This window comes from Hemiscyllium ocellatum, chromosome 29, assembly GCF_020745735.1.
Source record: "Hemiscyllium ocellatum isolate sHemOce1 chromosome 29, sHemOce1.pat.X.cur, whole genome shotgun sequence".
Taxonomy (NCBI): Eukaryota; Metazoa; Chordata; class Chondrichthyes; order Orectolobiformes; family Hemiscylliidae; genus Hemiscyllium; species Hemiscyllium ocellatum.
In genome coordinates, this window is record NC_083429.1 from 51,545,656 (window position 1) to 51,567,802 (window position 22,147).

Here is a 22,147-nt window from a genome sequence, read left to right on the forward strand (position 1 = left end):
GAACAAAAGCAAGTATTGTATTTTATCAACTACAACACTTCCTCCCACACAATAACCTCCCCCCATATCTCACCCCTACCTGAAAACATTTCGATTCTTTGTGCAGTTTGCCCTCAGAGTTGATGGGAGTGGTGATGGAGCTGGAGGACAATGTGCACAGAAGTAAAGTTGCTATAGTCCCAGAGGACCACTCCCTCATTAGACAGAGGTGGTTTAACCTGAGGGTCAGAATGCCTCAGGTAAGGGGGAAGGTTGAGATGGAGGGTCCTTCAGGATAATCTCAGCTGCTGTGAGAATTGAACCCGCGCTGTTGGTGTCATTCTCTATAACAAACCAGCCAATGCAGGCTGACTGACCTCCGCTGGCTACTGTAAAGTCTGATGAAACACTCAGAGTTTTGTTGTGATTCATTCATTCATGAGATGATGGACCTTGCTGGCTAAGCCAAAACGTATTGCCCAACCCTAAGTGACCAGAGAGCAGGTCCAAACAAACCACATTGCTGTGGGTTTGGATTCACGGGTGGGTTACACCAGGCAGATCTCCTTCTCTGAAAGGCATTAGTAGAGTAGAATGAATTCGATCATCTCAGCCTGCCTCCCACTTCCTGTCACATGCTTGACTCAGATCCTCCAGCCTTATGACTCTCTAAGACCTCTGCATTCCTGCAATTCCAACTCCGCGACCTGATTTTAATCACTCCATAATTGCTGACCAAGCCTTTGCTGTTCGCGTTCACAAACTTCTACAGCTCTCTGTGCTCCTTTTAGATTCACCTAGAGCCTACACACTTGCCTTTATACCTGATGGTATGGCTGTGAGTCAGGTTTTGTTAGATTGGGACCTAATAAGGCATCTTTGAGCTGTTTTAGTGTGTTAAGGCACTATATGAATGAAAATGACACAGCTAAGCATCAGGCTCTCAAAAATCAATCTGAGGCATATCCAGCTCATCCTGACCATCTGTACAGCTTAATAAAAGGTTTAGAGCAAAGAGTTTAGCAGTGTGCCCACAGTAAATGTCACCAGGCTGTTTTAAGAAGATCTATGGGAGATGGTACAATAAGTGAGCCCTTGAAACAGCAGCAGGCCTGCAATTAGCACTCACAAAACTTTGTGCTGCAGGGAGAAAGTTTCCATCACGAACTTCCAGGAGATGACTGAAAACATTCCTGGCCTTTTGTCATTTGTCTTGTCCAATTCTATTCACATGGGAAATTCAGCCAGTTACACGCCTGCATTTCTGAGCGAGTTTTTTTTAAGTTTAATTTTGATCATCTTTGTCCTCACTCCATTCTGAGGTCAAGGAACTTTGGCAATTTGCTCTCACAGCAGATGGTGCAGTTTGAAATCAATTAAAATCCTTGAAATCGTTGTTTCATAGATAGATGAACAGGTCCTTCAGCCCAACAAGTCCACGGCAACCCTTCGAAGTAAACCCCACCCAGACCAATTTCCCAATCCTATTTCTCTACATTTATCGTTGGCTAATGCACCTAGCCTACACATCCATGAACACTGTGGGCAATTCACCTAACCTGACCTGCACATCTTTGGATTGTGGGAAGAAATCAGAGCACCCCCACACAGACACAGGGAGAACGTGCAAACTCCACACAGACAGTCGGCTGAGACTGGAATCGAACCTAAGTCCCTAGCGCTGTGAGGCAGCAGTGCTAACCACTGAGCCACCGTGCCACTCCTTGATTGTCAGAAAAGCCCACCTGAGTCACTGATGCCTTTTAGGGTAGGAACTCTGCATGGTCTGGTGTACACGTGACTCCAAACCCACAGCAATGTGGTTGGCTTTTAACTGCTCTTCAGGCAACTGGGGATGGGCAATAAATGCTGGCCTGGTCAGCAACATCCACATGTTGTGTGTGAATGAATTGCCTGAAACAGTGGTGCTCAGCATCAGGTAATTTACTGCTACCTAGAAGGGACTATAGGCATCTCTCCCTGATAGATGGAGAGAGGTATAGAGAGAGAGAGAGAGAGAGAAGTGGAGAGATAGAGATGGAAAGATAGAGATAGATAGAGATAGAGGGAAAAATAGAGACAGAGATAGAGAGAGAGAGAGAGAGAGAGAGAGAAAGGGGTTTTATGGTTGGAGGGCCAAAGAGCAGACCTCCCAAGAACGAACACAGATGGTGTAGGGGTTCGACCCACACCACTGGTCCCATCCTACACTAGCTATTGAGCCAACTGAGCAAACAGACCCCACAGTTCACAACATCTTGCATTTATATAGAGTCTCTGATACAGAAAAGCATCTCAAGCACTTCACAGTAGTGTTGATTGAGGAAACTTGGATAACAAGCCACATGAGAATCATAGAGTCTTACAGAACGGAAATAAACTTTTCAATTCAACCAGTCCATGCCAACCACGTTCCCAAACTAAACTAGTCCCACTTGCCTGTACTTGGCCCACATTCGTCCAAACATTTGCTACTCATGCACTGATCTAAGTGTCTTTTCAGCATTGGAACTGTAATCACACCCACCTCTTAGAAGCTCCGTCAAAGAGCTGAGTTTTAAGCAGTTGCCCTAAGGAAGAAGAGAGATATAGAGAGGCCAGAGTTCAGGGTTCAGGGTTCAGGGAGTTGAAGACGTGGTCATTAGTTACAGAATGATTAAAAACTGGATGTTCAAGAGACTTGAATCAGAGGAACGCTGATAAAATTGTCAAAGGTACAGGAAAAGTTAACCTAGATCATGGCAAGAAATGGAAGTGAACAGCAAGTATCTAGCTAGAGGTAACCCATATTAGGACAGACATCAGAACACTCTTCACACAATGTGTACAACCAATTCTAAATAAACCCCCAGAGACAAAATATAAGAGACAACTAGCTACAATGGCAGTGGTTATCAGGATTGATAGCGCTAACTGGGTGAGTTATGATAGCTTACTTATTTAAAAACTCTTTCTTCGGATGGGGGTTTTCACCAGCAAGGCCAATATCTGTTGCCCTAATTTTTAGGCCATTTCAAGGGTGGTTAACAGTCAATCACATCGCTGTGGGTCTGGAGTCACATGTAGGCCAGCCGAGGTAAGGACGGCAGATTTCCTTTCCAAAAGGCATTAGTGAACCAGATAGGTTTTGGCAACAATCAATGATAGTTACTATGGTAACCAAGACTGAGCCTATCTTTACATTCCAGATTTCTCGTTTAGAATTGAAATCTCACTAACAGATACGATGGGATTTGAATCCATATCCCCAAAGTATTGGCCTGTCCCACTGGCTCACTAATCTAGTAATATCGCCATCTCCCCATCCTGTTACTCCCTGTCTCCTTGCAATAAATCCTGTGTAGACTTCAAACTGAAAATCCTAGTGTTATCCTCAGCAGAGATAAACTGTGGTTTGTTACTGAACCTGGTTGCAAAGAGTATCTTCCAAAAACAAACCTCCTCATCTTCCATTCAGAGATTTAGAAAGAAGTGAGTTATACTCAGCAATATACATTACCAAAGTGAGTGTACAAAGGGGGACATTCAAAGCTGAAGTCAGTTCCGAAGAGTTCAGAAAAGATTTACAAGGATGTTGCCAGGGTTGGAGGATTTGAGCTATAGGGAGAGGCTGAACAGGCTGGGGCTGTTTTCCCTGGACCGTCGGAGGCTAAGGGGTGACCTTACAGAGGTTTACAAAATTGAGGGGCATGGATTGGGTAAACAGGCAAAGTCTTTTCCTTGGGGTGGGGGAGTCCAGAACTAGAGGGCATAGGTTTAGAGTGAGAGGAGGAAGATATAAAAGAGACATAAGGGGGTACGTATATGGAATGAGCTGCCAGAGGAAGTAATGGAGGCTGGTACAATTGCAACATTTAAGAGGCATTTGGATGGGTATATGAATAGGAAGGGTTTGGAGGGATATGGCCCAGGTGCTGGGAGATGGGACTAGATTGGGTTGGGCTATCCGGTCGACATGGATGGGTTGGACTGAAGAGTCTGTTTCCATGCTGTACATCTCTATGACTCTATAAAGGTGACTGGACTCGAAACATTAACACTTCTTCCTCTCTGCCAGACCTGCTGAGTTTCTCCAGCAATCTCTGATTATACTTTTAGCAAAAGAATTGGAGAAACACAGAGCAGTCTTGTACAGTTTATAGTTGAACTAGTGTTAGATACCCCAAAGATTCTTGGCTTCATTCACAATCCAAGCAGATACAATTGTAGCATTTAAAAGACACTTGGACACAAATAGGAAAGGTTTAGAGGAATATGGGCCAAACGCAGGCTTAGTTTGGGAAACTTGGTTGGCATGGAGGAGTTGGACCGAAGGGTGTGTTTTTATGCTGTCTGACTCTATGATCCACAAGAATAGTGAAATGTTGCACCTCAAGGCAATATCTTTTTCTATGTTCTGCTGGGTACCATCAAGTCAATTCAACGTCAAAATGATGTGGAGGAGCTGATATTGGACTGGAGTAGACAAATTTACAAATCGTGGTAAAAACAATGACTGCAGATGCTGGAAATCAGATTCTGGATTAGTGGTGCTGGAAGAGCACAGCAGTTCAGGCAGCATCTGAGGAGCACGGAAATCGATGTTTCGGGCAAGGGCTTTTGCCTGCAAATTTACAAATCGCACAACACCAGGTTCCAGCCCAACAGGTTTATGTGGAAGCACGAGCTTTCAGAGTGGTCCTGCTTCAGGTAAGGAGCGGCGCTCCGAAAGTTCGTGCTTCCAAATAAACCTATTGGGCTGTAGCCTGGCGTTGTGTGATATTTTAAAGTTAACAACATCAAAATGCAATGGTAAGGAAGAGAGGGAGTTAGTAATTTGTAAAATGATTTAAGATTTTACTCATCTACGTACCAAAGAATGTTATGGATTTAGTGAGCGATAGGCCTTTATCCAGTCTTGAGGCTGTACCCATGACCAGAGTATCCAATGAAATAATTTCTCGAACTGAATCATCGCAATGAAAGCTATCCAATGTCCCCTTGCTACTGAGCTCCTGTCCCATAGAATTGTTATGGTATAGAAGGAAGATGTTTGGTCCATTGAGTCTGCTCTGTCTCTCTGAGCATGACATTTCAACTGCTTAGCATTAATTCTGACCCCATTTCCATTTGATTGTTTAATAGTGTGGCCATTTTTAATGTTTGACTGCTGGTCCTAAACAAAACTTCATAAATACTAAATAAAAATCTTCAAATACTACCAATCTCCAAATTAAAAATATATTTGGGCCTGATTTTAACTCATTCAAAAATTCAAAATTGGAAGACCCAATTGCACAGAGTTACAGTCAGGTCTTTGGAAGCTGGTGGAGGCCATTCAGCCTCTCATAGTCAACCTATTCCTCAACTCTTCTTATCAACCTTTGCTTCATGTCCTTCCGTACTGTTAAAAATCCATGAACCAGATCATGCAATCAGGGATTGACCCTGTACAGATCAATCCAGCACCAGCTCCCACTCAACTCCTCTTTTGCTGTACTCTTACAATTTTCTTTCTCCTTCAAGTTAGACCTGGCCCCTGTTGCCTGTGGAGGCAGTAACGTTCTCTTAAGGGCGTGTACTTGTAGGAAATAAACTTGGAGTTGCTGTCACGATAGGTGGAGGTAAAGGGATTGATTGGATTGCTCCATGGAGAATCAGTTCGATGGATGAATGGCCTCCAATTGTGCTGTCAATGTCTCCATGACAATTCACTTTAACTCCTCTTTGGGGTGTGTTTGTGGCTCAGTGCGGCAGATTTTCACACGGACTCAATAGCATATCTTAGAGAGATCATTTCCTTCCCACGGTCTATCTGACCCCAGGGTGACCCCAGCTGGAGGGGCTGAATGGCCTCCTACCATTCCCAAGTTTTTATAAATGTTCCCAATAACTTCTCTTTCCAAACAAACTGTAATAATGTTATACAAGTAGTTAAAATGACACAACCATCTCCTTCTGGAAAGTAGCCACTCAAACACAAAGAATCAATGGAAAGCAGCCACGACAGAGAATTCCGCTGTTGGGAAGAGCCAAGTGTAACTCCGCAGCTGGCCTGAACGCCTTCTGAAGTATTCAGAAATATTTCCACCCCCGCTTTTCTCCCTCAGCTTTTTCTGGAGGCTGACTCTGAGGAATATGGAGCCTTTCCCCCCCACGCTCCCCGCCCCAGTTCCTGTGCCCAGATTCCAGCGTGACTGAGAACAGATGAGGTGTCTCAGTTTCTCCGGAGAGCCACCACATTTTGCCCTCGCCCTGGCTCACTGGGCCTGGCATGGTCAACGACTCCACCTGCGTAAAGCTGAGGTTATTACCCTGGTCCCCTGGGCACGGTCAGGGTAATCTGGCGACTGAACCTGGCTCTCTGTACAAAAGGGTTTTGTTAAACCTGTCGTGAGATTCAGAACCAATTTCTTCTGGGTGCCCTTTGGCTGCTGCGGGGAGTGGGGGTGTGGGGAGGGGTGTGGCTGGTGCCAAAATGATAGCCATGGAATCCCTACAGCGTGAAAGCAGGCCATCAGGCCCATACAGACTCTAGGAAGTGGATCCCACCCAGACCCACCCCTTACCCCATCCCTGTGGTCCTGCATTTCCCATGGCTAATCCACCCAACCTGCACACGTTTGGACTGATATGAAGGAAACTGGAGCACCCAGAGGAAACCCACACAGACACGGGGAGAACGTGGCTGGAATCAAACCCAGGTCCCCAGCACTGTGAGGCAGCAGTGCTAACCACTGAGCCACCGTGTTGCCCCAAAACTAAGGAAAGTTGGCATCACAGATTGAACATGCCTTGGAAGAGTTAAACTCCTCACTGAAGACTTTCCCTATTTTAAGGCATGAGGTCAGAGAGGAGCATAGTGACTCAGTCCCAGGTCTGTCAGACACAGACTGTGAGTCAGCTTCATCAGAAAAATCATCTCCCAGCCAATCACAACTGTCAAGCTAACACCAGGACACATGGAATTAGATTGTAAAGATATAGCTGAGATGCAGTCACTTCCACACTGAAGACCAATATTCCAGCCCACTTCAGGACAGAAAGTTCTCTAATACAAGAGGGAAGTATTTCCATTTATACAACACTTCCCATAAACATAGGACGCCCCTGACAGTGCAAGGTAGCAAACAATGACACATTCCTCCCAGATTATCTCAACGCCTTCTTTGCTCGCTTTGAGCAGAATTTCGGCAGAGAGGTAACACCTATTCTGACAAGTCCTGACGAACCTATCCCAACAGTCACTGCATCAGAGGGCAGATCAGTTTTCCTTTGTGTGAATCCAGGGAAAGTGATGGGATCAGATGGAATACCAGGCCGTGCACTCAGAGCATGCGCAGATCAACTGGCAGAGGTTTACTCGGACATCTTCGACCTCTCCCTGCAGCCGGCCACTGTCCCTGCCTGTTTCAAGACGGCCAACATCATCCCTGTGCCTAAGGCAGCTCATGCAGCATGTCTCAATGACTACCGCCCAGTGGCCCTAACTTCGGTGGTCATGAAGTGTTTTGAAAGGCTGGTCATGGCATTAATCAACTCCAGCCTCCTCACTACTCCTGACCCACTCCAATTTGCCTATCAGACCAAAAGATCCACGTCTGATGCCATATCGCTTGCCCTTCACTCCTCCCAAGAACATCTTGACACCAAGAACAGCTACGTAAGAATCCTACTCATTGACTACAGTTCAGCCTTCAACACTATTATCCCCTCGAGACTGATTACTAAACTTAGTGATCTCAGACTAAGCCACTCTGCAACTGGATCCTCAGTTTCCTGACCCACAGGCCACAATCAGGGAAGATTGGGGACAATATTTCATCCTCACTAACACACAACACTGGTAGATCCCCAGGGCTACGTACTCAGCCCCCGACTATACTCACTGCATTCTGACAACTGCGTCACCAAATACCAGACTAATGTCATTTACAAGTTCGCTGATGACACCACCATAGTCAGTTGAATCTCAGATGGCGATGAAACAGACTACAGACGGGAGGTGGAAGACCTGGAAGAATGGTGCACTGAGAACAACCCAGCTCTCAATGCTGGCAAAACCAAAGTACTCATTATTGACTTTCAGTGGAATGTTACTCATGACCCCCTACACATTAACAGCACGGAGGTGGAACGAGTGAAGAGTGTCAAACTCCTGGGAGTGGTCATCAACAAGGAGCTTTCTTGGATTCTTCATGTGGACGCACTGGTTACAAAGGCCCAACAACGTCCCTTCTTGCTCAGGCAGCTGAGGAAATTTGGCATGACGGTGAATACCCGTGCCGACCTTTATAGGTGCCCCATCGAGAGCATTCTGTCTGGATGTATCACCACCTGGTATGGCAACTGTACCATTCAAGATCGGAAACAGTTACAGAGAGTGGTGAACTCAGCCCGGACAATCACAAAGGCCAACCTCCCATATAGAATCCATCTACCAGGCCCACAGTCAAGGAAAGGCCACCAGCATTCTCAAAGATCCATCCCACCCTGGCAATGCTTTTCTACAACCTCTACCATTGGGGAGAAGGTACAGAAGCCTGAACACATGCACCAGCCGGTGTTCGTAACAGTTTCTACCCTCCTGTTGTTAGAATACTGAATGGACTCACAAACTCTTAACATTCACCTGTACCAGTGTTTTTGTTTTTGCTGCTGTTTCCCTATTATTTACTATCTATGCGACTTAACTCTGTGATCTGTCTGTATTGCTCACAAGACAAAGCTTTTCATTGTGCCTCGGTACACGTGACAATAAATTCAATTCAATTCAATTAATGGCTAACACTTTCAACTCGGTTGTGAGTTCTAGTCTCAGTCCCATACTTGAGGAGGGGAAAAAAATGTCTAGGCTCACACTTCAGTGTCGTACTGAGGGAGTGCTATGCTGTCAGAGGTGCTGTGTTTCAAATGAAGTGTTAAATTTAGGTCCTGCATCCTTTCTTGGGTAGATGTTTAAACAAAAACCCACTGCAAAATTTGAAACACGAGCAGGAGAGTTTTCCCTGTTATCCTGGACAATACTTCTCTTAATCAATCACAAAAACTGATCATCTGCTAATGGTCTGTTGCTGGGGACTTACTGTGCATTGATGAGCTGCCAGATTTCCTACATTAAAACAGTAATTACACTTAAAGAGTTCTTACTTGTAAAATGCTTTGAGATATCCAATGTTCGTGAAAAGCTCTGTATAAATAGGGGTGGCACATTGGCTCACAGCGCCAGGGACTTGGGTTTAATTCCACCCTCAGTCCGGCTGGAGTTTGCACATTCTCCCTCCATCTGCGTGGGTTTCCTCCAGATGCCCTGGTTTCCAGACAGCACAAAGATGTGCAGGTTAGGGGGATTTGCCATCCTAAGTTGCCCATAGTGTCCAGGGATGTGCAGACTGGGTGAGTTAGCCATGGGAAATGCAGGGTAACGGGGATGGGGGATGGGTCTAGGTGAGATGCCCTTCAGAGGGTCGGTGTGGATTTGACGGGCCAAATGGCCTGCTTCCACTCTGTAAAGATTCTAAATGCAAGTTTTCCTCTTCTTTTGGCACTCATTAAATGATTTCTAAAGTGCAGTTACTGTTGCAACATCAACAATAAAGCAGGTAACCTGCACAACAGCAAGGTCCCACTAACAACAATGAGATCATGACTACCCAAACTGCTTTAATGATCTCCACTGAGCAAGAAATATCCTGTGACCAGGACACTGAAGGAACTCTGTTACTCTTTAAATGCAGTCACAGAGTCAGTTCTGGTTCAGGAGGCTGTTCAGCCCATCAGATCCTTGCCTGCTCACTGCAAAACAATCCAGTCAGGGCTGTCCAGTTTTTTAATTCCATCAAATTGAGGCTTGCTTTATTAAATCATCCCAAAGGCACAGGTCTCAAAACACTCTTGAATCTTCTGATTCCAAGTCGTAATTCTCATTAAGCCCCAAAGGGCAGTGACTTTGATGCATCTGTCAGCACTCAGTTATATCAGTTTGGCCATTGACATCATCAAGCAACTAAGATGATATACAATGATGTGACACTCAAACTCATTCTTTGACCTTCTTTTGCAAACAAACAATGCTGTGTTAAAGGAAAAGTGCAATTACTTAAGCTGGATTTGACATGGAGTAGATGAATCCAGAGTGAACAGGGATCTGCTTGGTGAGTGAGTGAATTCGGTGTTTCAGTTTATAAAAGGCACTGACTGAAATGGCAGTGGAATCAGATTTACTGAAAATTTGCAGAAGGGATAAATATGTGAAAAAAATGGCAGAGCTCTGGAGAAAGAGCATTTGGACAGGGAGTAATTAGATACCTCTTTCAAAGGGCCAGTGTAGGCTTAATGTAGTGGGCAGCTTCGTTTCTGCACAGTAAGATTGCATGATAGTTAATTACATCCAACTACATCCTAATTCAGTTTGAATCCTGCTCTTAGCTGAGCAACATCTTCACTTTGTTGTTTATCATTCTGTCCTTGAACTTGCCCCATCTGTAATCTCCTCCAGCGCCACAACTCTCTGTAGTATCCATGGTGTGGAGGTGCCGGTGTTGGACTGGGGTAGACAAAGTCAGAAGTTGTTGTGGTTCTGTTCACCGAGCTGGGAATTTGTGTGGCAGACATTTCGTCCCCTGTCTAGGTGATATCCTCAGTGCTTGGGAGCCTCCTGTGAAGCGCTTCTGTGACCTTTCCTCAGACATTTGTAGTGGTTTGAATCTGCCACTTCCGGTTGTCAGTTCCAGCTGTCCGCTGCAGTGGCCGGTATATTGGGTCCAGGTCAATGTGCTTATTGATTGAATCTGTGGATGAGTCAGATTTATTTGACTGAAAGTTCGTGGTTTCGAGTAAACCTGTTGGACTATGACCTAGTGTCATGTGACATCTGACTTTGCAGTATCTTCAGCATCCCTGATTTTAGATTAGATTCCCTATAGTGTGGAAACAGGCCCTTCGGCCCAACAAGTCCACACCGACCCTCCAAAGAGCAACCCACCCAGACCCATTCCCCTACATTTACCCCTGCACCTAACAATTTTGCATGGCCAATTCACCTAGCCTGCCCATTTTTGGACCGTGGGAGGAAACCAGAGCACCCCGAGGGAACCCGCGCAGACACAGGGAGAACATGCAAACTCCACAGTCAGTCAGTCGCCTGAGTTGGGAATTGAACCCGGGTCTCTGGCGCTGTGAGGCAGCAGTGCTAACCATTATGCCACCGTGCCACCCACAATTTTAATCTCTCCACCTGACAGTACCTTCAGCTACTTAGACCCCAAGATCTGGAATTCCTTCGTTACACCTCTCCACATCTCTACCTGACGTTCCTCCTTCAGTATACTTCCAAATCTATCTATCTGACCAAAATAATTTCTCCTTTTTGGGCTCGGTGTTGTATAACATCACTGTAAAGCACCTTGGGACATTTCATTACATTGAAGGTGCTAAATAAATAGAGAATGTCGTATCTCTGACATAAAGCAATACCTTGGAAACAATTGTTTGACCTTACAGCTCCATCTGGGAATGTAGTAAAAAACACTCAAACACCATTATTCACCAGACTGGGGTGAAGAAAGTCTGACATAAACAATACCACATAAAGGAAGTCAACCGAGCACGAGACACAATAACTACTTACATGAACGGATGTGAGTTCACAAGCTGCTTAAAGTAAGGTTCAAACTTTATCACAAAGACAAATATATGCCAGGTCTTTAACAAGCTGCACTCGAGACAATGGTTAAGCTACATTTGAATGTAACAGAAATAATTCTGTGGACATTAGGATAACACTTGACTCTAAGTAAATAGGAAAATAGGATCACCATTACACTTGGTCCAATCCAATCAAAATGATGGCCAACTGTAACAAATTCATAACACAATACACTGGGAAGTCCAAAAGACAGGAAAAGGAAAATATCACTCAGAGTTTTCCAATGGAAACAAGACCCTTCAAAACTTTGGAGGTATTTAATTTACCCTTTACACCCAGAGGCACAGAAATGGAAATGCTTCTTGATATCCCTGATGCCTCTCAATGGGGCCATAGTCAATGCTCTGGTCCATATTGTACTGAGCCACAGAAACCTACTCCATGACAGGTAAGATCCAGACCATCAGCCTCAGTCTCAGGGAACATCACGCTGGGCTCTGTGCACGCTTTCTCACTGAAATGACTACCTATGAAAAAGTACCTGGAAGCATTGTGGACAGGAGTGGAGTTACAGGCGAAGCCTCCTGTTGTTGCATGGCCCTTGTGAAGGCTGCCGGATGAGGAATGATTTTCTATGTGTGGCAGTAGAAGATGAACAGTGTCCATCAGTCAGAGCTGGGGTTTTGTGGGGATGGGTTCATTTCTGAGGTATAGATATCTTCCCTCCCGCATTGGTGTGTTGATGGAGGTCAGCTGACAGTTGAGTCAGGGTGTGAGCTTTCTGACCAATCAGTGTCCAGGGTGGGGAGGGAGGGGATGATGGTGCATTTTGGGGAATGGTCACTAGAAATGTCACCTTTTACGATCACAATCTTTGGACTATAAGTTTTCAATTTGTAAAGAAATTAGGATTTGCAGATTTCTCTTTCCAGAGGCAGAGGAACACGTGGAACCCAGGATAGTACGGAACTGTCTTTTAGCTACTCATGGAATGTGGGCATCACTGGCTGGGCCAACATTTATTGCCAGTCCCTAGTTGCCCTTGAGAAGGTGGGAGTGAGCTGCTTTCTTGAACCGCTGCAGTCCATGTGCTTTAGGAAGGGAATTCCAGGATTTTGACCCAGCAACACTGAAGGAATGGTGATATATTTCCAAGTCAAGATGGTAAGGCTCAGAGAGGAACTTGCAGGTGTTCCCATGCATCTGCTGCCCTTGACCTTCTCGATGGAAGTTGTTGTAGATTTGGAAAGTGCTGTCTAAGGATCTTTGGTGAATTTCTGCAATGCATCTCATAGATAGTACACACTGCTGTGACTGAGCATTGATGGTGGAGGGAGTGGATGCTTGTGGATCTGGTGCCAATCAAGTGGGCTGCTTTGTCCTGGGTGGTGTCAATCTTGAGTGCTGTCATTGCTGGACTTATCCAAGCACTTGAGAAATAGTTAAAGTTTTTAGACTTTACATAGACAATATCGGCTCCACTAAAACTCATTATTACTGTAGGTTGATGTTCTTTGTACTAGCCCTGCACAGGGTCACAATTTCACAACAAAGGAAAGTATCTTAATAGGCTCTGGACACCAACCATTGATGGCTTTATGTTGGGATAGTACACTGCCACCACTCCTTTCTTTGCTGAGTCTAATGGCCTGCCCAAATATCAATGGTATAGGATAGACCATATAAGAATCTTAATGAGAAGAGGCACTTGCCTCACATAACAAGGGAAAGTTTATTTCCTGACAGCTATCGGTACTATGAACATGAACCAATGAGGGATGAATACAATTATCATAATTTAAGCACAATAGCTCAGCATTTATGTCAACTCTCTGATATTTCAAAACCCTTTAATCTTGTCTTTCAACCCTTCCAGTGATGTAGCCTCCATAACTCTTTGGGAGAAGGAATTCCTTCACATCTCAGTTTGATATGAGTGTTCCCGTATTCTGTAACTATGTCCCGCAACTTGAGATTTCCCATGAGCAGAAACATCTTCTCACCATCTGCCCTGTCAAAACCCCGCAGCATTTATATGTTTCTATAAGACCTAAGGTCTAACGAACAAAGGCCTAACCTGTTCAGCCATTCTTGATCCAGAAGTCAGGCTAGAATTGTCTCCATTGCCAATGTGTTCTTTCTTAAACATGGGGACCAAAACCGTACACAGTACTGTAGGTGTAGTGTCACCAACACCCTGTACCATTAGAACAAGACTTCCCTCAGCAATAAAGGCCAAAATTCCATTTGCTTTCCTATTTACTTGCTAAACCTGCATTCTAACCTTTTGTGTTTCATGTACAAGAACACCCGATCTTTCTGCATTCTGCTTTTTGTGGAGTCTTCCTTCATTTAAATAATAGTTTGCCTTTTGATTCTTCCTACCAAAGTGCATGACCTCACACTTTCCTATATTAAACTCCAGTCACTCAACCTCTTCCAAATTCCTTATGTACTCATCACAATGTGTCCTCCCACCTTTTTGTATTGTCAGCAAGTGTGGATATATGCCCCTTATCCCCTCCTCTGAGTTATTAGTATCAATAGGAAATAATTGAGGCCCTCAGACTGATTCTTGTGGCACTCCACCAGTTACATCTTTCCAACCTGAAAAGATTATTTATTTCCAATTCTCTGTTGTTCGTGTGTCAACCAATTCTCAATCCAGGCTGATACATTACCCCCAATACTCTTAGCTACTATCTTTTAGATGGCACTTTCACTGAATACCTTCTGGAAATCCAAATAAAATACATTGACCATTCACCTTTATTAACTCTGCTTGTTATATCTTCAAAGAATTCTAGACTAGTAAGTCAATACTGTTATGATCCCAGCTAATGTTATTACTGGACATGCCAGATCCCAGACTGAAATACGTTTGAGTTGTTTTTTATTTAACAAGGTGGTCTTTTATTGAAACACAAGTAATCCCGGCTCACAGGCTTCTGTGTGTTAACCAATCCTCAACCATCCCTAACAATGTGAGCTCCTATCTTGTGCAAAAGCCTTTGAAATGGCATCTTATTGAAATGCCTTCTGGAAATCAAATACATTTCATCTACTGATTCACCTTTAACATCCTCAAAGAATTCCAACAATTTTGTCAAATCTAATTTCTCTTTCACAAACAATGTTGATTCAGTTTGAATGCAGTAAGCTTTTCTAAATATCCTGCTATTTCTCCCATAACAATGGAGTCTAGTATTTTGCCAGCAGCAGGTATTAGGCTAACGGGCCTACAGTTTCCTGTTTTCTGTCTCCCTCCATTCTTGAGCAGGCATCACATGAGACGCTTCGTGATCTGTTGGAATCCTCCTCGAATCCAGTGGTTCTGGAATAGTTTGAACAATGCCTTCACTATCTCTGCAGCCATGTCCTTTAAAAACCCTTAAGATTGAAGTGAAAATGGGAATTGGGTAATGAGGGACCAGGAGCAACTGGTTTCCTTTTGGAAAGAGTCAGCACAGAGGTGATGGACCAAATGGCTTCCTACTGTGCCTCATGAGTCTATGGTTCTATTTCAAATTGAAAATACGTTTTTCCATTGAAACTGTAAGCAACACAATAACAGGTTTGCAAGCTAACAGACATGAAAATTTGCATTTACTCCACACACCAGGAGCACCACAGCATCTCAGAAAGGAAAAGGTCACACTTTAGACAAGACAGTACAGTCCAGCAACAGAGTGAGGTATTGTACAGTGATCCTCGTGCACCTCATGGATAGTATGTGTGGTAAGGAGGAGAGGAACTTTCTGCAGTGTGTTAATAGCAATCTCAAGCTTTCAGATACTCAGTGCAGATGTGCTCAGCACACAGCAGTTTTAATTCAGTTGTCTACTGGATAATGTGCTTTGCCTTTACATGGAGTTTATCTCTATGCATATGAGGAGCTAACAGTAAATCTTTCTATCAATCCACTGGATTGCTGTCACAAGTTTCAGAGAAATTACTTTCAAATAAGATACACATACTGTTCGCCGAGCTGGAAGTTTTGGTTGCAAACATTTCGTCCCCTGGCTAGGAGACATCATCAGTGCTCTGGAGCCTCCTGCGAAGCGCTTCTTTGATGTTTCTTCCGGCATTTATAGTGGTCTGTCCTTGCCGCTTCCGGGTGTCAGTTTCAGCTGTCCGCTGTAGTGATTGGTATATTGGGTCCAGGTCGATGTGTCTGTTGTGTCACACTCTCACATTCACCATTGCACTCCCACACTCACACTGACATCGTCACCATCTGCATTCACACTCTTGCAATCAGATGTTCAGCATCTCACAAGCACACGCACAGAAATACACTTTTGTACTTAACATTACAACCTGAAATGAGTTAGTACAGATCACATCTAAGAAACAGACTGTGCTGTCTTTTTAAAAATGCCTAGACAGATAGTTAAATATTAAAACAAAAGGGCAGAAGGGAGGAAAGAGAGGTTCGATTAAGATCTAATATCAGAACACGCTCAATTATTACTCCACAAAGACACAAAGAGGTGTTGCAATTACCAAAACAACATTGTTTAAGGAAAGTTAGAATGCCTGACAAAGATACAGTGTACCTAAAAATTCAAACAGTGGATGAAAAATGTACCTTTCACTCTGTTCAGGCGCTCCTGTAGAATCACTTCTCTCATACCAAAACATCCATGTGGCATTATTCTCATAAATCAATGCTCCAAAAGCCACCCAAAGTCCTGTTTCAATATTAACCTTTTTAGAAATTCCTTACAGTGCGAACAAACTCCTTGTACTCTCCACGAAAACCAAGACATGGATGGACAGAAAGCAAGTGAGAAGATAGAAGGATTAGTAAGAGAGAAAGAGGGGCTGACGAGAGCTCTCAGAGTGAGGGTTGCCTGTCAAACTAGTCCAGCCTAAGGCAATGTGACCCTGCTCCTCCACCCTGACCAAACAACAAGGCTGCCTTTATTCATGTGAAAAAGATTTGCAAACAGTGCACTTGTTCATTGAAGGGAGAAAGGCCTTCAGTTTAAAATGCCAGAAAGGAGAAATGTAAGCACTAAGTATTAACAGTGCCAAATGAAAACCCCACACGGCCTCTCTCCCAACCTGGCTGCAAAGAGCACGGACACACTCCCCTGTTTGTCTTTTATTCCCAACAGAATTTAATATAACAGTCAAGCAGTTATGAGATAGAAAGTCACAGATTAACCTCATTCAACAAAATCCAACATAAATTTTATTGTAAATTCTGTTTCTCAATCTAACTAAGTTTCTTTAAATTAGAGTTGCACAAAATTCAAACACACTGAAACACTTTTTGTTTACAAATTAATTATCTTCAATTTAGCTGAAATGCCCACAGTACTGCAACACAGTGTATGGGCTCTGTGTTACAACTGGCATTGGTCAGAAACTGGAGAGTTGGTTTGATAAAAGTGGGCATATTACTGTATTTTAACTTAGCATCTAAATGCCAAAGCAATCTATGTTAAAATTGTAGCTGCTTTACACACATATGTAAACACAGACATGAACACATGCCCACATTGCACACACACACACAGACACACACAAACAGGAAGACACATGTGCATATGCTAACATATGTACAAACAAAAGGACACACATGCACGTGCTAACACACACACGCGCGCGCGAACAGGAGGACACGTGTGCATACCAACATACAAACAGGAAAACACGCGTGCACAAGCTAACACATATATACAAACAGGAGGACACACATTGCACACTGTAACAGACATATACACAACACTGGAGAATTTGAGGGTGCACATGTTGCCATCTGATGGTGGATCATTTAGAGACTGGTTATTCCCAGCGTCCTGGCCAAGGCTTATCTTACAACCAACATCAGTAAAATTGTTGATCTGGTCCTTGCCTCAGTGTGATTATTGGGAGTTTGCTGTGCACAACATGGACTGCCATATTTCCTACAAACAATGGGGAAACCCCAAACTTCCCTGTGTTCGTCCGCACCCTGATATTGGCACCAGCTCAGGAGTCTGGATCTACATTAACCAGTTAGACAACCATTGGTACAATCTCCTGGCAGACAGCCTCCTTACTGGCCAGTTTGGAAATAGATCAGGGTTCCTTCCGTGTCGCTGGGACAAAATCCTGCAAATCTCTCCTGTGCCTGCACCACATGACTCCGATTCACCACCACATTCTCCAGGGCACTTAAGGGATGGGCAAAAATGTTGGCTCATCCAATGATGGCCACATCCCAAGAATGAATAAAAGAAAGATAAACATCACATTCATCATTTTATTAAGGACATCAGACAGATAGCCAACAGTGTTGGAGCACTGTCTGTCCCAGAGGGAGATGTAATTGTTGCTGAGAAAGGCTGGAGACAATATAGATTCACAGAATCCTAATAGTGCAGAATGAGGCCATTCAGTCCATTGAGTGTGCACAGAGCCTCTGAAGAGCACCCCACACAGATCCTCTCCCTGCCCTATCCCTGTAACGCCGCATTTACCATGGCTAATCCACCCAGCCTACACATCTTTGGACGTATCAGGAAGAACTCCAGACACAGCTGTCTGTTACACCTATCCCCACATCTCATCCCTTCCCACCTCCCCTCCCCTCTGGGATCCCAAACCTTCTTTTGTCGACTGCGGGAAATCAAGTTGGACTGTCAGCCTTGACTTTATTCTGACGTCTCAGGAGTGGGACCAGGGCCAATGAATCTTCACTGAGCCACAACTGACAGACAATGGAACCTATTCAAAATATGTGGTGCTGGAAAAGCACAGCCAGTCAGACAGTATCCGAGGAGCAGGAGAATCAACGTCTCAAGCAGGACATCAGGACATTCCTGATGAAGGGCTTATGCCCAAACCATTGACTCTCCTGCTCCTCGGTTGCTGCCTGACCTGCTGCACTTTTCCAGCACCACATTCTCGACTGATCTCCAGCAACTGCAGTCCTCACTTTCTCCTAGACAATGGAACCTGGGAGATTGTTGGGGAAGTTGGCCATTCAGCCCATCAAGCAAGCTCTACTATGCCATTAGAACACAGCTGATGTGACTGTGGCCTCAACTGCACTCTCCCAGTCTGCTCACCTTAACCCTTGACTTCCCTATTGATCAAAAATTCACATCACGCAGCTTTGAATAAATTCAGTGACACAATCTCCAGCACTGTCCAGGAATGGAATTCCACAAACAAACTGACTGAATGGATTTCTCCTCATTCCTTTTCTCAAAGGAAGACCTCTTCCCCTGAAATGCAGTCCCTTGTCAACAAATTGTTAACAGTCACTGCATCCACAACTTTGGCTCAGGGACATTATTCACACAACAGTTTTGATATAGAGGGGTAACAAACCCTTCACTGCCACCAGTAACTGCAGCGATTGTAATAGGGTCAGCCAGGTGGACCTCATAGTATCTGAGTTGCCTGATTGGGGCTGTTAATCTGGTCCAATCAGGGAGCCCTGGCTGACAGACAAAAGGGGGAGTGTGAGAGATGCCGACACTCTGGTAGCTGAGTCTGAATGAGGCAAGACTAAGGTCAAAGACTGTTCATGGGTAAATAAAGGGTGACAGATACCAGCCTCTGTGGAATTATTTCAGTGACAATGAGAGTGAGAATGTGATCCTGAAGAAACTCATTCACAACAGTTGTCTTTGAGTTGTGGTAAGCATTTCTGGCATCATGCTGGTATTTGGGATGTCTGACTTATTCAATCCTGACATCGAGTACTATGCCCAGTATGTGGAAAGACTATGGGGGGTTTAGATTAGATTGGTGCTGGAAAAGCACAGATCAGGCAGCATCCAGGGAGCAGGAAAATCGATGTTTCGGGCAAAAGCCCTTCATCAGGAATAGAAGCAGTGGAGAGATAAGTGTGTGTGTGTGTGTGTGTGGGGGGGGGGGGGTGGGAGTGGGGAAAAGGTAGCAAAGAGTTCCAGCACCACTCTGATCTAAACTCTGGATTCCAGCATCTGCAGTCCTCACTTTTGCCTTGTGGAAAGAATATGTTCCTTTTTTCTGAACAAACGACTTTGCGACAGACAGAAAAAAAAACAAGTAATTCTCCTGACAACCTGTGGAGCTACAGCCTTTTCAGTTACTTGGAGTCTAACATTCCCTGAGGCATCAGATACTAGAACCTTTCAGGAGTTGATAGACACAGTTAAGGAACATTACAGCCCAAGCTTCCTCCAATTTTGAGACCCTATCAGTTTTACTCAGGAATTCGAGAACAAGGAGAATCCATATTAGGCTAAGGCTAATGGTATGGCATTGAGGATACATTAGAGGTTTGGATTAGGAATTGGCTGGCTGGAAGGAGACAGAGGGTAGTAGTTGATGGACTATGTTCATCTTGGAGTGCAGTTACTAGCGGTGTACCACAAGGATCTGTTTTGGGACCATTGCTTTTTGTTATCTTTATAAATGATCTAGAGGAAGGGCTTGAAAGCTGGGTAAGCAAGTTTGCGGATGACACAAAAGTCGGTGGAGTTGTGGATAGTGAGGAAGGAAGTGGTAGGTTACAGCGGGATATAGATAAGTTGCAGAGCTGGGCAGAAATGTGGCAAATGGAATTCAATGTAGCTAAGTGTGAAGTCATTCACTTTGGTAGGAGTAACAAGAAGATGGATTACTGGGCTAATGGTAGGCTACTTGGTAGTGTGGATGAGCAGAGGGATCTTGGTGTCCATGTACACAGATCTCTGAAAGTTGCCACCCAGGTAAATAGTGCTGTGAGGAAGGCATATGGTGTACTGGGCTTTATTGGTAGAGGAATTGAGTTCCGGAGTCCTGAGGTCATGTTGCAACTGTATAAGACTCTGGTGCAGCCTCATCTGGAGTATTGTGTGCAGTTTTGGTCGCCATACTATAGGAAGGATGTGGAGGCATTGGAACGAGTGCAGAGGAGGTTTACTAGGATGTTGCCTGGAATGGTAGGAAAATCTTATGAGGAAAGGCTGAGGCACTTGGGGCTGTTCTCATTGGAGAAGAGAAGGTTTAGGGGAGATTTGATAGAGGTGTATAAGATGATTAGGGGTTTAGATAGGGTCGACAATGAGAACCTTTTACCGCTAATGGAGTCAGGTGTTACTAGGGGACACAGCTTTAAATTAAGGGGTGGTAGGTATAGGACAGATGTTAGGGGTAGATTCTTTACACAGCGGGTTGTGAGTTCATGGAATGCCCTGCCAGTAGCAGTGGTGAACTCTCCTTCTTTATGGTCATTTAAGCGGGCATTGGATAGGCATTTGGAAGTTATTGGGCTAGTATAGGTTAGGTAGGATTTGGTCGGCGCAACATCGAGGGCCGAAGGGCCTGTACTGCGCTGTATCTTTCTATGTTCTATGTTCTATATTGGGATTTTTGATGAGATTAAGTTGACTGGCCAAAGCTTTGGTTTAACCCTTAATAAGATGCTTAGATACCATCTTGTATGTGGAATTAATAATGTAACAATGCAAGACACCAAGTAGCTAAAACCCAACTGGACTTTAAACAGGCACCTCAAATAGAATAGAAATCATTGGGGACCTGGAGAGACCAGCTCACTATAGAAAAACTGTGCATATCTTTTTCAATACAGAGTTCTGGAAGTGTTGGGCGCAAATAATGGGCCATCGTTTATCATCAGGGTATTTAGGTGCTTCCTAAAGTCGAAAGGATTTGATACAAAAGGACAACTCCATATCATCCATTATCCAATGTCTGGCAGAAACAAACTTTGAAGGAAAGCTTAAAGAAACAGCCTACAGCTTTACTTGATACCAAACTGTCCTGGGTCCTGTTGGATTATCGGACCACCCCTCTCACAACCACAGCGATAGTTCCAGCAGAGTTGGTGATGGGGAGGAGACTCTGCATCAGCACTTGGAGGGAGGGGGGAGTTGGAGGCTGAAACTGCACCAGGAACATCAGTGCTGGAGACAAGATCCCACCCAGCGAGAGAGACCATTTGATACAGGGGACGAGGTTTAGTGTAAGAATCACAGAAATGTCCCTGCACAGGGGAAGAGGCATGGTCGATGTGAGGAGGTGATGTATAAATTTCGGGTGGGTGCGATGGTCCTGAACAAGCACTGATTCGCAACTGGTGCGGGAGCAAACCGTGCTGGGTTCTTTAAAACTGTCGGTTCACCCAATCGAGCATTGTCAAGAATCAGAGGTGGACATGCCTTCGCCACCGGAATAAGAGAGTGAAATTCTACCGAGGCGTTCCTGGAGCAAGAGGCGAGCTCCCGTGCGTTACACGCTGCCCGGTGAATCAGAGAACCCGACCCAGTGCTCAAACTCCTGAGGAGGCTGCCCAAGAGAAAAGACTGGTCTTCTTCATAAACAGTTTCCACGAAGCCCTGAGGATAATGTGTCTGTAATATGAAGTTGTGCTTAGTTACAGGACAAACCTTTCCCAACTTCCTGTGGGCGTGAAGCAGTCCTGGTTAAATTTAGACATTTGACTGAAGAGGTATTCTCCACACACTTCCTGCCTCACTTGGCACTGCTGTCTGGAAAGGACAACCACTTTTTTCCACAGTAACTTCAGAGGGTGCGAACAAACTCAATCCA

At 44.5% G+C, this 22,147-nt stretch overlaps 1 protein-coding gene across 6 annotated transcripts in view; it reads right to left on the reverse strand.

Annotated features, from left to right (window-relative positions):
- LOC132829706 (pleckstrin homology-like domain family B member 1) overlaps positions 1-22,147 on the reverse strand; it is a 377,428-nt gene that overhangs the window by 342,754 nt on the left and 12,527 nt on the right. The gene's annotated exons all lie outside the window — the stretch shown is intronic.